This window comes from Diplotaxodon limnothrissa, linkage group LG16, assembly GCF_057381915.1.
Source record: "Diplotaxodon limnothrissa isolate DT_005_m linkage group LG16, D_limnothrissa_male_GT1.1, whole genome shotgun sequence".
NCBI lineage: Eukaryota > Metazoa > Chordata > Actinopteri > Cichliformes > Cichlidae > Diplotaxodon > Diplotaxodon limnothrissa.
The window spans coordinates 30,839,204-30,856,500 of record NC_140611.1 but is presented as its reverse complement, the minus strand read 5'-3'; the positions used below and the strand labels follow the sequence as shown (position 1 = coordinate 30,856,500).

General features: G+C 38.4%; 1 long non-coding RNA gene across 1 annotated transcript in view; it reads right to left on the bottom strand.

The window, feature by feature from the left end:
- The window catches only part of LOC146616473 (uncharacterized), a 44,191-nt gene that overhangs the window by 1,295 nt on the left and 25,599 nt on the right, over positions 1-17,297 (bottom strand). Inside the window, exon 2 of the long non-coding RNA XR_014906969.1 lies at positions 15,225-15,335. This is a non-coding gene — a long non-coding RNA (uncharacterized LOC146616473). The remainder of the gene's footprint in view (positions 1-15,224; positions 15,336-17,297) is intronic.

The window sequence follows — 17,297 nt, the reverse complement described above, 5'->3', positions numbered from 1 at the left end:
TAGAATACACCAGCAGTGTAACCAGACACTCTTTGTGGTACAGTAGATATACAATTGCTCTTATACAATTCTTGCAGTGCACATGTATACAAGTTATCCAGGAACAAATTACAGCACATAATGCGGCACGCTTCAAAGCCACTCAGAAAAATGGGCTTGAAATGGTGCTAAAAAGGCTTTTGTTTTTAAAAAATGAATAGCCGAATAATCAGCCGATCTGATGCTTTTAGATGTTCCCAGGTATAAATTAAAGACAAAGGGAGAGAGGGCGTTTGCTGTGGCTGCACCCTGACTGTGGAACAGTTTACCTCCTCACGTCAGATTCTCCAAAAGCCTAGAAACTTTTAAAACTGCTCTTAAAACTCACCTCTTTTCATTGGCTTTTAGAAAGGTTTAATTTATTTGTTTATTTATTTTTTATTTGATCAGCGAGGTGTTTTTATGAAATTGTGTTCTATTGTATTTTTATCTGTATTTACTGTACAGCACTTTGGTCAGCCTTGGTTGTTTTTAAATGTGCTCTATAAATAAACTTGACTTGACTTGACTTGACTAGAAGAGACACATGCAAGGAGAACATTCACAACCATGACACTAAAGTTGGAGGAAGCCATGAACACTCCTAACGACAGAGTTCCTGGAGTTGATTGGGTGATTTTATTGAAAGTAAATTGGGTGATTTACTGTAACCATAGCCTGCTCAGAGGAGGATTTCTACCAATTAACTCATTAAATAGGGAGCAGTGAATGAGTATAGCTAGAGTGAAAATATCCTACATACCTAACATTTCTAAACTATCTGACAATATGAGAGTCAACGCAGGCAGTAAAATAAAAGTGACTCAAGGAACTTTAGTCACTGTCCGTGGAACATCAGCTGGATTGGACTGCTTTGGGAAAGTAACACAAGAGATGATGTCATTTTCCAAATGTAGTCATTTCTGTCGAATGTACGGCCTCCATCTAGGCTCAGAATCACCAACAATATTTTATACTGATTTCAGTCAGAGCGTCAGTCATTCTCAGTCATGTGTTCCCTGTAAGGTTTCTGTACTGCAGACTTGACATTCTTCACATTCCTCCCTACGATGCACAAATGGGACCTCACAGACAGGCAGAAAGACCGTAAACCAAGACGACATTCCTTTCAGCTGCACTCGATACTGTAGGTAAGCACTGCAGGAGAAAAGATGGCCATCTTGAAGGCAGTGTTGCATAATCTTTTAAAGAAAAAAAATGTCAGTATTACAGTTCACAGGTGTGCAAAGCACGAGAGAAAAAAAATAAGAGAAGGTACAAGCAACTTTTCTTATTTTGAAAATATACTAGGTAAAGTTAATCTGTACTAATTTGGCCGTGCATATTTGGATATTTTAGAAACAAGGAGTTCACAATAAGGAGATGATGACACACGTAAAGAAAAAAAACAACTAAATAATTAATTAGTAGATCACCTTCAATCACTTATTTTAACTCATTCAGATCTGGAATACTCATTTTTTCTCAACACTTTGAGAAGGAAGAAAAAGGAAGAAAAACATCTGACAATAAATCTGTGCTGCTAAAATAAATGCATGACTTAATTTAAAATGTAACATCTTCACATTTTCCTATATGTGCTTATTTAGCACAAAACTCAACACTAATCCTACCTCTAACCTTGAGAAAGTTGTGGGTTTGAGTTTAAGGTCATATTTAAAGAGAAATCAGCCTCTCCCCCCAGGTGTCCTTTGGCACATCTGTTTAGTTAGTTAGCCATCTTTCAGTGACAACCTTTTTCTACTTTTTCTACTTTTCTATTCATCCAAAAAAAGGCCTTGTATTGGTATGCTTGTGTTGAGGACCATAGGCAGAGCCTGATGAAGCTCTCTCCAGTAATGTTGCCTTCATGCCCAGACCACTCTTGAAAAGCAGGGTTTGTTTTTTTTATTTCAGTGAGACTTTTAGCTGGAGAAATAAAGGATCCATTATATATTATTTATTCTGAAAGTGTTCACATACCCAGAGAGTAAGATGGCAGATTGAGAGCTATGCTCCTCCAGCATAAAGGTTTACCATTATCATGGCATGCTTTCATGTGAGGGGTAATAGAGAACTGAGCAATGTTTTCCCACAAAAACATTGTCCATGCTTTTGTGCTTCTCCACTGAACTGGATAACTGGTATCTGCCATCTCTCCCATCTTTTCTTTATTTGTTGTGTAGTGTTTAGACTATGGATGCCGCTCCTCTTTACCATGCGTCTCAGATGGGTCTTTGAAAAGTTCCTTATCGATGTATTATTGTAGGGTCTTTACCTTTTAAAATACAGTAACGCACCTTGAGGTGACTGTTGTTGGGATTGTATGATGTAATTAAAACAAAATTCAATTTCATTGGTTCACTGACTTCTCTGATTTCTCTCCTTTTCCCTGTAGTAACTTTACATTTTGATAAGTTTTTTTTAGAGAATTTGTCTTATTTCCTGTATGATATTTAACCATTAATCGCTGTTAGAGGGAAACCCCTGCAAATGTTGGCAAAATGGACAAAAAAAAAATCAGCTGACATTTCTGAAATTTCTCTTTTATGTAGGATTAATATTATCAGTCATTCTTTCTTAGAGATGACTCCTGATTGGTCGCCGCTGTTTCCTGGGACAACAAGCGGCAAAGCCATTTGACACATGACAAGCAGCTTGAACTAACTTGTTTTCTGATGGGAGGGGGGACTCAACTGGGTTCACGGCAGTGTGGCTGTTGTTCCAGCACAGAAGGATTACAATTAACCAGCCACTCCTGTTGGGCTTAATGACCGAGCACGGCAAAAGCCAGCAGCAGGGACACTTCCTGAACAGCGCCGGGTTAGCCCTAATTGGTTCTGGCACAGCAATCCTCACTGCTTATCTCATAGCCAGCTGAGAAAAATCAGCAGTGAAGTGTGAATCAAAACATGTTGATTGCAGGAAATTCAGCAGCATACCTGATGAAAAGGCTTCTTTTTATGGCATCATGAATAGTCACACTTCCTCAGTTTTGTTTTTTCAGACTGCTGCATTCCGATTGTGTGTTTATGTATAATTATTATTTACATGAACTATGGAGAACTTATTTTAGATATGTACTGTAGAGGGCTTTAGAAACAAATAAAGCCATAAATTGCATATGACAGGGACTCCCGGAGTCATTATTTTAATATAATAGGGACCCTGTCAACACATGTCCAAGCTCAGAGTCAAATGGGGCTGGGGGGCTTTGGATGGGAGGTCCAGGGGATTTGGGTAAACCATCTGTTGACCAAAGCTTTTGGGAAAGAGCACTAATATGGATTTAGGATATTATTCTCTCTGCAGGTGGGATGGTTAAAAACCCCTGTGGATTTCTCTGTGAGGAGGGGGGGAGCCTTAAGAATAAAAAAAAGATTTCAAAAGAAGGACAAGGCAGCATAAGAACAGACAAAGGCACTGCATTACTGAGGTTTTCCTTAAACCCTACAACATGCTGGAAGCGGAGTCAAGTAAGAGCTGGATCAAATGGGATGGAACAAAAAAAATGGAAGAACAATAAAATACTTCACTGCAAATATTTGATTATTTTTGAGGTGAAGTTTCTTTCCTACTTTCAAATCCTGGCCAGAATAGCAGCAGCAACATTTGGAGCATCTGGGTGGATACCCATATAAGCCAAGACCTTGGACTTTGGTAAACCCAGAGACCCTAGTGTTGGGTCAGGATCTCTTTGGTTCACTTGCCGCCTGGGGTTATTCCAAACGCATCCGTCTTTACTGGGCTTAACTGTGATTTGCCCCCTTTTGCTTACTTGTTTGTTTATCAGGATTGAACTCCAGAGCTTTAAGCTGCCAGGTGCTTTCACTCTATCTCCGGCAGGAAAGATGCACAGCTGCTCGCATCTGCATCGAGATAGCAGCAACAGGACTGTACTTCCTGTGGCCACAAATAGGCCGGATGGCTGTTACAAGTTTAAATATAATCATAATCTCCTTAAACTCCCAGACTCCCAGTAAACTGGCTTCCATGTGACTCTAAATATTACTTCTTTCTGCAACCTGCAGCTTCTAGCCTATGTCAAAACAAATCATTAATGGTATTTGCTACAAATGCTTAACTGAAGACTTAACAAACTGTAAGCCTTGAGGGAAAAAAAGGATTTTCGAGTCACGTAACGCCCAGTAACAAAACATGACTTATAGAGCAAGGTTGAATTCAAGATGAAAATGTGAAATATCTTCAAGATTGTGCCATATGGTCTGTTTTTTTCCTGACACTAATATTAGACACTGAGCTGAACAAGATTGCCAAGCTATAGCATGTACCATCATGCTATAGCTCAACATTAAAGCAAAACACTTCTAAGAATTCAAATCACCAAAGGAAAAAAAAGGTGGTGATAATGTGAAGCTCTTTCCCAGCTCTCAGTCAGTAAATTACAGCTTCACTCTAATCCAGCTCTGATCCCATCTCTCCCTCCCTGGCATCCTCCCTCCCACCACTCCATTCCCCAATCTGAGATACTGAGTGAATTGATTCCGGGAAAATGTCTATTTCAGGAACAGATTGTGGCATTGTTGTTGACACAGTGTGTTAATGTAGAAGTAGACATAGCTAACACACTGGGGTACTTTAATGATTAATGAGACAGAAACACATCTGTCATGTTGGCTTTCCTCTTCTGACCTAATCATATTTAAGGCATTTTAAAGCAGATCTTTAAAACATTGGTCATCAGAAAAACTCGGGAAAGCTTGGTTGGATTAGAGATGAACTTTGTACAGACATTTATCAAGTAATTGATGGATTCCTGTGGAAATTTAAAGCAGATTAATTTACTGTTTTGCATTTTGTAGCCTTAACTTGACCATTACTATGACCATGTCTTGCCTTAGCACACCACACTCTGCTATATGTGGTGTGCTACACTTCTGGCCCCATAAGCAAAGCTAGCCGGGTAATGCTAGCTAGCTTAGTTTTCAAGCTACATCAGTAGACTGTATGGGTGTTTCGCAAAGACACAAATATCTGCTAATTTGTGCTTAGTAACATCCAAATAAAATCCTAGTATTTCACTCACCAAAACTGGAGCTCAGACTTCTTGACTGGTTTTTGAGTACAATTAACTCCATAGCTAGTCCAGAGGTCCAGTTCAGGAACTCTAGCTGAAGTGAAGCTGACAGGTAGCAGCTACAAATGTAATCATCTACCTGACAGTCAAAGAGGCCACACCCCCAAAAATATTAATCTTAGACTTTAATAAAATATTTCCCCAAAATACATTTACAAGAAAACTACTCTGTATAGGGAATTAAGTGCAGAGACCAAAACTTATTTATTATTGAATGCTCAGATGAGACATTTTAAATATGGAGGTCTATGGATTAACATCCAGTGGTTATTTGAGTGTGTCAGCATTGGGCAAACTGAAATTTTGACCTTAAAAAGTACATTCATCATGATCTGTGTTCCAATTTCCAAATAGACAGTCTAAAAGCTAATATTTTACTCAAATCTGTCAATCACCTCACACTGGTACCAGAGTAATATGTACATCAAATGCCAGTCAGTCCAGTAGATTTTGGGGTATTTTACAGGATAAATACAAACAGTAATACAAGATTACCAAAGTATTTAAAGGTTTCATGTCAATCAATTTAACTACTGTAATTATTATAGTTTAGATCACAGTGGTGGACATGTCTTAAAAACACATCCTTGAAGTGACATCTTTCATGTAGGTAAAAATACTAAAATTCTAAAGTCAAAACAGCGAACATTAGAGGGGTCTGTCAAAAATGGAGAAAGAAAGCTCTTAGATGGATTAATTGCTCCATCATTAAGCCATTAAACACCCATCTCGGTCAAGTTATGTGTGGGGGGCCTTGGAATTAATTCATGGTCAATAAAGATGACTTAAAGCCTGATTAGTGGACTTTACCCCTGCTAGATACAGGATCTGACTGAGGTGAACCCATAAGGATACGTGAATCCAGCCACTTAGGGGTCTCTGCGGTTTAGGGTTGATTAGTTTTGCGGATGTCCTTCCTGATGCTTTGGGGATATCCTGCTGCTTTCTGGTAAACATTTCTGGTTATACAGTGCAAGAACAAAAACGTTTCCCAGCAAGCAGTTTGATCAAAACTGTATATGATCTTATAACCCAGATTTCAAAAGATTTTGCAGCTCAACATAAGACATAAAACTCTCTAAAAATGATTTTATTGACAACATTTTGAACTGCACAGTAGACTCATTTGGCTCTCTGGAAAGTGGCCAGACAGAATATTTTGAAAGCTCCACGTTACCCATTAGAAAAGGAAGAGCACATCAAAGTAGAATGTGAGCTTGATTAACCACAAGTGATGTGCTGATCAGGGACACATGAGACACTGTGTCAAGGAAACAAGACAAGGAAATACAATCTCTTAAACTGTAATTCAGAATAATAGGCTAACTTCCTCTTGGAATGGTTCTGTTTGATAGTTTAATTGTTTGCAGACATGGGAGTGAGCTAAGTGGAATCTGGCAAGATTTTTCTCTCCGGGATTAATAAAAAGCATGTTTGGAGGAAGCCCAAGAAGGTCTTACAATCTAAAACCAGTCATTACAGCAGAAAAACGATTGGCATCCCATTGAACTAAGGAATACACACATTAAATTCTTCCAACTTAGATCAAAAATACCTATCAATACTTCAGGTGAGTATATATGCATTGTGTATATGTGCAATTCTTACAGTTTTTTTTATATTTTAATGTCAGTGTTAGTTTTTAATCCCCTTGTTTAAAGCCATTTTAATCTCTACCTACCAACCTTCATTTAAAATAGCCTTTCAGTAACAACATTAACATCAGAGGTATGCTTGCTTTTAATTCTGTGTTTGAGATAGCTGCCTCTCTTATCCCGTATCCTTTTAAAGTGTTAGCTACCCGTTGATCCATTTTCTTACACTTGTCCAATTCATGGTTGCCTACGGCCTGGTGCCTATCCCACCTGCTAAAGGGTGAGATAAATCATGGACAGATCCCCACTCTATCTGAGGATTAGCACATAAAGACAGACCACCCTTTACACTCAACACATGCAAATCCAGGCAATGCCAACCTCCACAACACTACTGTTCCCAGAGTCAATCTGTGACTTTATAAATTAATGCAATGTGATGGAGTCCATAGGCACAATACCAGACAGGATAGCAAAAAGTTTGCCAAGTTATAAATATAGTTCTAAAAAAATATCTGGCAAGAGCTCAGTACTATTTTAGGAATTGACACAAAAACCTCCAAAATTACATGGAAGCAAATCCTAAAAGATTAGGTCCATGCACAACACTACAGGATGGAAAAAGGAGTGGGAATAGTGTCTGAATTATGTGCAGTGTTCAGTCATCAGACTCCTGTGGTAGCTGGTGATTCAGAACTATGAATTAAAATTGAGCACATATGGGTCTGATATCTCAGATTAGGTCCAAACGTGGTGCCTAACTCAGAAACGTCTCTACTGGAATACAAAAACACAAGTGGTATGGAGGTTAGCTATATTTATGACACAGATGAATGTTTATGCAAACAGTGGTTAAAAAGTATATCTCCGGTTGAAGGCTTTGTTCCATCTGCACCCAAATCAGATCCTTAGGACAGGCTGCCCTCACTGACATTTGCAAGTGTCCTTGATTTGTGTCTAGCTAATTTGCATGTATTAACAATGGAGGCATCAGTAACTATGTAGCTATGCTGGTTTCTACTGCAGAAAAATGAGAAGTGAAAATCCACCAAACGTGCACTGTCGTGAAGCAGAAATATATTTTGGTTTGTCATCTGTCAACATACTGTCATCCTCCATGTTGTCCTCCATAGCCATATTCTAGTGGCAGCAAGTATTATGTTCAGTGCAATATGATGTCATCCTTTCATGTGCAGCCTGTTCTCATACATGGGACATCAATTAGTGGCATTTTGTCAAGGTTCAAGGTTCTTTAATTGTCACATGTGTAGCAGCATGTATGCAGCATGTTGTCTTCACTGGGTTATGGTTTTGTGAAGTGGGTCTGTCATTCACTCATTGTAATATTCTGGGTTGCTGCAGTTTTTTGTCCATAAACCCAACCAGTGAAAATGGAAGTGAAAAAGTATAAAACACAGTGGTCCCAATGTAGTATGAACCAGAGTCTCCTGGTTGACAGACCTGGAATTTATGTCACTCCTCAGCCTCCTAAAACAGACTTTGGACAGTGTCGTAAAAAATTTTCCCCTTCCTGATTTATTCGTTTATTAGTGCATATTTTTCACACTTAAACGTTTCAGATAAAACCAATAATACTGGTCAAAAATAATCCAAGAAGACACAAAATTCATTTTCAAATGATTATTTTGTTCATTAAAGGGAAACATCTTCAAATCTACCTAGCCCTATATGTGGAAAAAGTAGTTTCCACCTAAACCCAACCCAGAAAAACTTCTGAATGAAAAGCAATGCTGACAAAAAAAATAACACAAAAGACTCGTCTCACATTTGCCAAAAAAATATTTTGATCATCCCTAAGATTTTTGAGAAAATATTCTGTGGACCAAAGAGATAAAAGTTCATCTTTTTGGAGGATTTGAGTTCCATTATATCTGGTGCGAAAACTAACAGCATTTCATAAAAAGATCATTATGTCAACAGTCACTTTAGGACCTGGATGACTTGTTATAATTGATCCAACCATGAATTCTTCTCTCCACCAGAAAATCCTGAAGAAGAATTGGGTTATGCAGCAGGAGAACGATCATTGCCAGTTATAACAGACATGTGATTGCAGTTCTTGCTGCCAAGTGTGGCACAACCAGTTATTAAGGTTTAGGGGGCACTTGCTGTATTACAGAGGACCAGATAGCTTTGGATGTCTTGATTAAGAAGGATTTGGGGGATTTTGAGTGCAATCACATTTCAAACAACCATCAAAGGCATTCTGAAGATGGTCCGAGTCTGTTTGTCCATCCATCCATATACTAAACTCCTCCTGTTCAGGATTACAGCTGCAGCCTCTCCCAGTTAGGATAAATCAATAAGCAGGGTACACCCTGGACAGGTTGCCAAACCAGTGATGAATTTCTGTAGGAATTTCTGTGTAAGTTTGAGAGAATTCGATTTTGAATTTTAGTCTGCTTAAATGCCAAATTGTGTGTTTTTAAATTAAAACATATATACTTGTATGTGTATTGCTCCTCCTCAACGTGAAAAATGATGGCGTTTTCTATAGTTGTGTGCAGTATTTAAAGACGGTGAGTGAAATCAACTTCACATTACAGTATGGGAGCTCTACCTTATTTCAAAGTTAAAGCACTTTATACAACATTAGTTTAGCAAACATTATAATAAATAGACTCCAAAAATATCACAATAAGGGGCCTAGTTTTTTCTTTTGTTTTGTTTTTTTAGACATATTGTTCTTGGTGTGTCCCATACACCACACAGTCACAGTAACACTGGTTTTAATAACAAATGTACTACAACTCTGGACATAAGAACTGACCGGGAGTCAATAAATCACAGCAGCCTGTTATTGGCTAAACATTGACATTGTTCTTGGCCACACAGTCACTGTAAACTGTTTTAATATTTTAATAAATAATGATCTCAAAATGGGGCAGCACGGTGGCACGGTGGTTAGCACTGTTGCCGCACAGCAAGAAGGTCCTGAGTTCAATTCCACCATCAGGCCGGGGTCTTTCTGTGTGGAGTTTGCATGTTCTCCCCGTGTTTGCGTGGGTTCTCTCCGGGTACTCCGGCTTCCTCCCACTCCCCAAAGACATGCAACTTGTGGGGATAGGTTAATTGGATAATCCAAATTGCCACTAGGTATGAATGTGCAAGTGAAAGTGAGTGCGAATGGTTGTCTGTCCCTGTGTGTTGGCTCTGTGACAGACTGGCGACCTGTCCAAGGGTGTACCCTGCCTCTCGCCCTATGACAGCTGGGATAGGCTCCAGCGCCCTCCGCGACCCTGAAAAGGATAAGCGGAAGCGAATGGATGATCTCAAAATGTATTAAAGGACTTTAAGGTAAACAGTCTTTTTCACTTGCCACAGCAGTGTTCCACACCTGAAATGCATTCACAATTAGTAAATGAAACAAGTCTCACAACTACAATCCTCAGTATGCTGATAAAAATGACAGTATCATAAGGAATACCTCAATATTAGCAAGTAAAATCACAAGGGCTTTGTTTCCATTTACAGTGTAAAAAGAGTGATGAAAAAGCCAAGACAGAAGAAACTGGAAGAATAAAATGAGAACATGAAATAACTGTATCGAGTAGTTGTATCCAGAATTAATATATTTCCAGTGTCAGAGTTTCACTGCAGCTCTAATATTAGCAGACCACAGTGGAATGACAATGCTGATCTGAGGGCAGTACATCAGACAGAACCACTTCAACACTAAACTGACAGAGCAGCATGTCTGTCCCCTTTGTTAACACTAATATGCTTTATGATATATACACGCACAGTATATCAGGCTTAAGTACAAGCACTATTCCTGCTTCCTGCTCGTTGAAATGGAAGATTGGAGCCAGTAGTGTGCTTCTTTGCAGCTGTACTAACCATTCAAATATTCCTGGTTAGCAGTCATTCACCTTCATTTCTAGTCAATTTAATTCAAGTGCCCATTCACAGCAGTTGCCTCCAGGCTCTTTGCATTGTAAGATTAAGATTTTAGTGTATTGGAGACAAAACCCCAGAAATCCGGTTCAGGCTAACCTGATCCAGTCCTAAGGAAAGCTTTATCAAAAGGAAAGTTGTAAGCCTAATCTTAAAAGTTGAGCGCGTGTTGGTCTCCTGAATCCAAACAGGGAGCTGGTTCCATAGAAGAGGGGCTTGATAGCTGAAGGCTCTCCCATCCATTTTATTTTCAGAAACTCTATTAGGATAATAAGGTGGTATGAGGTATTTAAGATATGATGGAGCCTGATTATCCAAGACTTTGTATGTGAGGAGAAGGATTTTAAATTCAATTGTGGCTGTAAAAGGGAGTCAATGAGGAGACGCTAATATGCAAGAAATATGTTCTCTCATTCCAGTTCCACTTAGTACTCCCACTGCAGTATTATGGATCAACTGAAGGCTTTTTGTGTAGATGTTAGAGTGATCTCATAATAATGGATTACAATAGTCAAGCCTAGAAGTAATAAATGCATGAACTGACACTTCAGCATCACTCTGAAAAATTATGCTTTTAGAGATATTACACAGATGAAAGAAAGCCGACCTACATATTTGTTTAATATGCACATTGAGGGACATACCCTGGTCAAAAATAACTCCAAGAGTCCTCGTGGTGTTACTGGCTGCCAAGGTAATTAAAGCTAAAAATATGTTGGTCCTGGCACAGAACCCTGTAGAATTCCACAACTAACTTTGCAAGCGAAGAAATTGGAGTCTATCTGATAGATATGATCCAAACCACTGTACCACATTTCCTTTAATATCCACTGTGTTTTAATCTCTGTGGCGAGAGTGCAGTCAGCGATATTAAATGCTGCACTGAGGTCTAACAGGACAAGCACAGAGATGAGTCTACTGTCAGAGGCCGAAGATCATTGGTACTTACTGGTTGTAACACTTCACTGCCACTGCTTCGGTGCTATGCTGAAAAATACATCTTGACTGAAATTCTTCAAATAAAAATGAGACTAATAATGTAAACAAAACAGCAATAAGAAACTTTTTAGCAAGTTTGACATAAGCAAGCATTCCTGTATTTAATACTCAGTTCACGAAATCCCTGCTTTTTGCAGCGCACAAATTCTGACAGGATAATGTCTGCAAACTGTTAACAGAACGCAGCTGACCTGTAACTACAGTATCTGCTCATATCTTACTTACGTATTTTTGTTTGTTTTGCTGGATTACAACATAATTATAATACCATACAGGAGACAAGAAGGAACAAATCTTCTTATCAAAATAACTGTGCAGTCAAACATGGCATGCAGATGGAAAATATGCTTCTATAAATATGGCAGTTTATCTAATCAGATGACGGTGACATGATAGCTCATAACAAACTGAACATAAATACGGGTGTTTTCAAATTATATCATGCTAACTTGAAATCAAATAAGTCGGAAAAGATGAAGCGCAATCTTTGGTTTTGTTATAAAAAACAAATACTTTTGAACTTCGTTTTAAGAAATCACAGAACTTTTCCCACCTTTTGTAGTGAATGTGTTATGTGATCTATGGGAAAAGCATTGAGGATAGAACTACAAAGAAACTTTGAAATGGGAATTCACAGAAAAGAAAATACTTTTAGAAATTCCCGTTGTGTAGCTCTTCTTTCATGTTCACCACAGTACCCTTATCAAGTCTTCCTTCAAGCTCACACAGAAGTATCTCAGGGAATCAAGGGAAATTCTATTTGCCACCCAAAACTGCCAGGTGAGGCTGTATGCTGCTGGGAATGCATTACATACAGTTAGGTGCATAAATATTTGGACAGAGCCCATTGGTTCTGTACATCACCACAATGAATTTTAAATGAAACAGCTCAGATGCAGTTGAAATACAGACTTTCAACTTTAATTTTGTTCACTGAACAAAAAGGTTGCATAAAAATGTGAGGAACTAAAGCATTTTTCTTTGTGTTAAAGTGTAATGGAAAAGTAGGAATAAAAGTCCCTGTCTATAGGTGACATACATACAGAGGATTTTTTTGTTCATTTTTATGCCTCAGTGGTAATTGAGATTTAACCATAACCAAGCTAACGTCAACGAAAAATGTATTTTGGATGAACCATTTAATCAAAGAAGTGCTCTGTCCAAGTCCAGGTGGAGGTCAAAGCACCCGCGATGGGTGTTCCTGCCCCCATCCAGCAATAACATTATCTCAAACCACTGAAACACCCTACTGGACTGATTGTAGCGCACATAATGTCCTCTTCCTGACATTGTACAAAGGTACATTACCACAATGAATTTTAAATGAAGTTGAAGTGCAGACTTTCAGCTTTAATTTTGTTCGCTAACAAAAAGATTGCATAAAAATGTGAGGAACTAAAGCATTTTAAACACACACACACAATCCATTCATTTCAGGGGCTCAAAAAAAATTAAATAAGTGAAAAAAATGTTCATTTCTATTACTTGGTTGGAAACCCTTTGCTTGCAATGACAGCCTGAAGTCTTGAACGTCACCAGAAGCTGGGTTTGTTCCTTTTGAATGCTGTGCCAGGCCTTTACTGCAGTGCTACCTGGCATGCATACGCAATCCATCACACTGCCTCCGCCGTGTTTTCCATATGATGTGGTATGATGTGGATCATGAGCTGTTCCACGCCTCCAGGTCTTTTTGCGTTGCCGAGTTCACCGGTGCTTTCTCGCTTTCTTTCTCAGGATGTACCAAACTGTAGATTTTGCCACTCTTAATATTGCAGCAATTTATTTTATGTTTTTCTGTTTTCGCAGCTTAAGGGTGGCCTGCTTCACCTGGATTGAGAGCTCCTTTGACCGTAAATCTTCCAAATGAAAGCACCACACCTCACATCAACTCCAGGCCTTTTATCTGCTTAATTGATAATGGCATAACAAAGGAATTGCCCATACCTACCCATGAAATACCCCCTTGAATCATTTGTCCAATTACTTTCAGTCTCTTTCTCTTTCAAAACAAATTTCCCACGTGTGGGACTAATAAAGGTTATCTTATCTTATCTTATCTTATCTTTCAAAAAAAGGACTGCACATGTTAAGGACCTGAAACTCCCAAATCCTTTATCCAATTTGAATGTGGATACCCACAAAAGGTGAGTCTACACATTACTTTTTTATATAACTGTAATCAAAATATGTTTCAGTAAACGGGTAAAAAAAAAAAAAAAAGCTTGTGTCAGTGTCCAAATATATATGGTTGAGGAGGAACAATATATGGACTGTAGTGCTCTGAACATGTGTTTGACTATGAAACTCTTGATCTTGTAAGTGAGCCATGGATCTAAAGAACCTTGGTACCCTATCAAGTTTGCCATTAAACTTTATATGATAACAACTACTGAATCATGAGTTGGTTATCGTGGTTACAGTCTGAGGTAACCCATCACTATAACCCTATTTTGTAACACTCGCTCATAACTCCACACACGACATTAAAATTCTACTGAGGCAACATGTTAACTTTGTTACCTGTGGTGTTAACACAAAAGCCTTGACCCAGAGTGTATGCCAATTCTAACCAAGCAGCCAACGCTTGATATTCAAAAGCTATCAAAACAGATGAACATCCATTTATTCGGTCACAATAATCTCGGTTAAGATCACAAACTGAAAAAATAGTCAAAATCAAGTTAATTTATATGGCACGAAGTCAAAACTACAGTCAATTCAAGGAGCTAAAGTGACTTCATCAAAGTTTATTAAAAAAGAAACATGTCTTTTTATTTGATTTGATTTTATATATTTAATTTTAATCACAATTCAACTGATCATTCAATCAATACACTGAATGAAAATGAAGTGAATTGAGATACACTGTCTTTCAAGGAAAAGTGGAGGAAAACAGAATGCAGCAGCATGGCAAAGGACACCTATGAAAGCAGCTTTGGTGAAACTGTAGTAGTTTATGTCCAGTCCCAGGATTGGACCAGTTTTATATAAATTAAAAACAAACAATATTTGCACTGAAGTCTTTCAGATTTGGTTGTTATTAGCTTTGATTTGTTCTCGTATATGTGGACTTAATTCAGCTCAGGGAAAAGTCCTGTACTGTCACATTATGCTGTCTATTCAGCTCGTGGCAGGCCTTTGAACAGCACCTGGGATGAGGCTACACTCAGAGCTATAAAGAAAACACCTGGTATGCCTCTGTCCTGAATAACATCACACACGTAGATGTTGTCATTGGACTGCATCAGGCCAGCTGGTACAATAGTACTGTTGTCACCATATAAAAGGCAGCTTATCTTCTTTCACTTTATTCAATCACAGCAACAAATCTCAGCTGAACCTTAGCTGAACAATCACACCAACAAAGTGGATTAGAGCTGGTCCAGAAACAGTGTGATGGCATTTGAATTAAAGCGCATTTCATCTACTCTTTAGTGTTACACAAACATCTTTACACTCCAGAAGAACAAGTGCAAACATCTGCGTGGAAACAGAGAATTTATTGCTCCTTTATTTACACTGTTGCTCATTACATCGACATGTATAGTTTTACAGTACATGGATGTGAGTCACGTGTTTGTCCATGAGGACATCACCTGGTAGCTTGCTTTTCTCTGACAGGACGTGTTCTCACTTGTCGGCTATCCCCTGAGTTTTGGTTACGCCCTTGCAGATCTATCTGGAAGGGTTTCCTCGCTTTGAGCCCTCTGGAAGTAAACACACAAATATGCAGTTTGTGAAAAAATAGAGAGAGAGGGGACATCCAAACACAGCACTGGGAGCTTAATCATATGATGAAAAAAAGAGATGTCAGCCCTTGGGCCTCTCACTCTGGAATATTCAAAAATGGCAAATGCTGCTGCTTGACTACAGAAAATCACACTAAATAGAACATGCTTCTACCTAGCAACAGTCTTAGTCATGATTCAAACTTCAAATCAAAAGGTATTTTGTGGAAGAAAATGTAAATGTTTTAATGTGATTCATTTTTTGCAGAAAAACTGCATGTTTTGATAGTCAAGGGTGAGGTTAAGCACAGATAGTGATAGAGAACTCAAAAAGTCCTTAATCTCCTTTTCTGATCCTTGACTTGGTGTATACGTGCACCAAGTGGCGACAAAATTGAGAGCTAAAGAATGTCAGTGTGATGGTGGAAAAAACTGTAGATGCTGTATTGTCCACTTGAGGCTGTCTCAATCGTCAATCCAGGTCATCGGCGGCCAAATTAGAGTTAGACTGATTAACATCCAGCTTCGTGGGTAAATCAAAGAAAGGTGGATGCCAAAATTTGTGTGACTTCATTTGAAATCTTTCTTTTAGTTACTGAAAATTGTTTATTTTATCTTTAAATGCCCAACTTGCATAGAGATATTAGATATCAGTCTCTGTACCTGTACTGAGTTTTAAAGCAGATTAGTATTTATGGTCACGAAGAAACATTTAATTTTAAATGATCTTAAAGCTTAAAAGTAGCCAGGAGGACTTTAAATCAGAGACTCTTTCATCACTGAAACTGCAGAAGTATTTCTTTGTGTTAAAGTGTAATGGAAAAGTAGGAATAACAACCATTGTCCATAGATGACATTTTCCTAAGAGAAAAGCATCTGTGTTGGATCAAGTTTTTACATACAGAGGATTTTTTCTGTTTATTTTTATGCCTCAGTGGTAATTGAGATTTAACCATAACCAAGCTAACGTCAAAGAAAAATTTATTTTGGATGAACCATTTAATCCAAGAAGTGCTCTGTCCAAGTCCAGGTGGAGGTCAAAGTACCCAGGATGGCTTTAAAGTTCCTGCCCAAATCCAGCAATAACATTATCTCAAACCACTGAAACACTCCACTAGACTGGCTGCAGGGCACATAATGTCCTCTTCCTGACATTGTACAAAGGTATATCCCCAGGTCTGCTGTGCAAACATTTCTTTTGTGTAACATTTCCCTCAACCTTTGCTTTTAGGAGGAAATGTTATCCTGTTAGAAGCAATCTGCAAAAACAATAACATTGGGACAATTATATTGTTTTTAAGATTGTGTGTTTAAGATTCAACTTTATTAATAGGAAGAAATCCCAGTTTTCCAAGAAAAGAGATATGGATTCAAAATAATAATATTTTAAATGTTTGGAAACATTCCCTCAGACCTTTGAGACAGCAAATAAATGATTGCTGGGATATTTCCTGTATAAAAGTCTAATGGGCTAACAGTTCAAAATGAGAACATAAAGACACCAACGGCTATGCTGTAGAATCTAAGAAGTACTGTTTCTATGAAATGTGTACATGCTCGTTAAAATAGCCACAGTGGAAAGCAAATGGAAGAACCAGCTGTCAGAGAGAGCAGGGAGGTGCGGTTAGGTTTATAAAGAGAGCCCAGTGGGTACATATTGAGGAAGACAAAAACCACAGAAACTATTGTGAGCTGCACCACATTTATTCTCAACAGCAACCTCAATCCATCGTGTAACATGGAAGTGTCACATATTGCATTTCCTCTGATGTCCACTTTAGATTGTGGCAGTGAGTCACTCCCCTTAGGCTACCTTTTTAGACTGCCACAAAAAAGTACCAAACAAGTTTTTTTTATTTTCAACACATGCAACTCAATTATTTGGATACTCGTAAAGCTCAGAGACTGCAGTACTAATGGCGGTGGCCTCTTTGACTGACA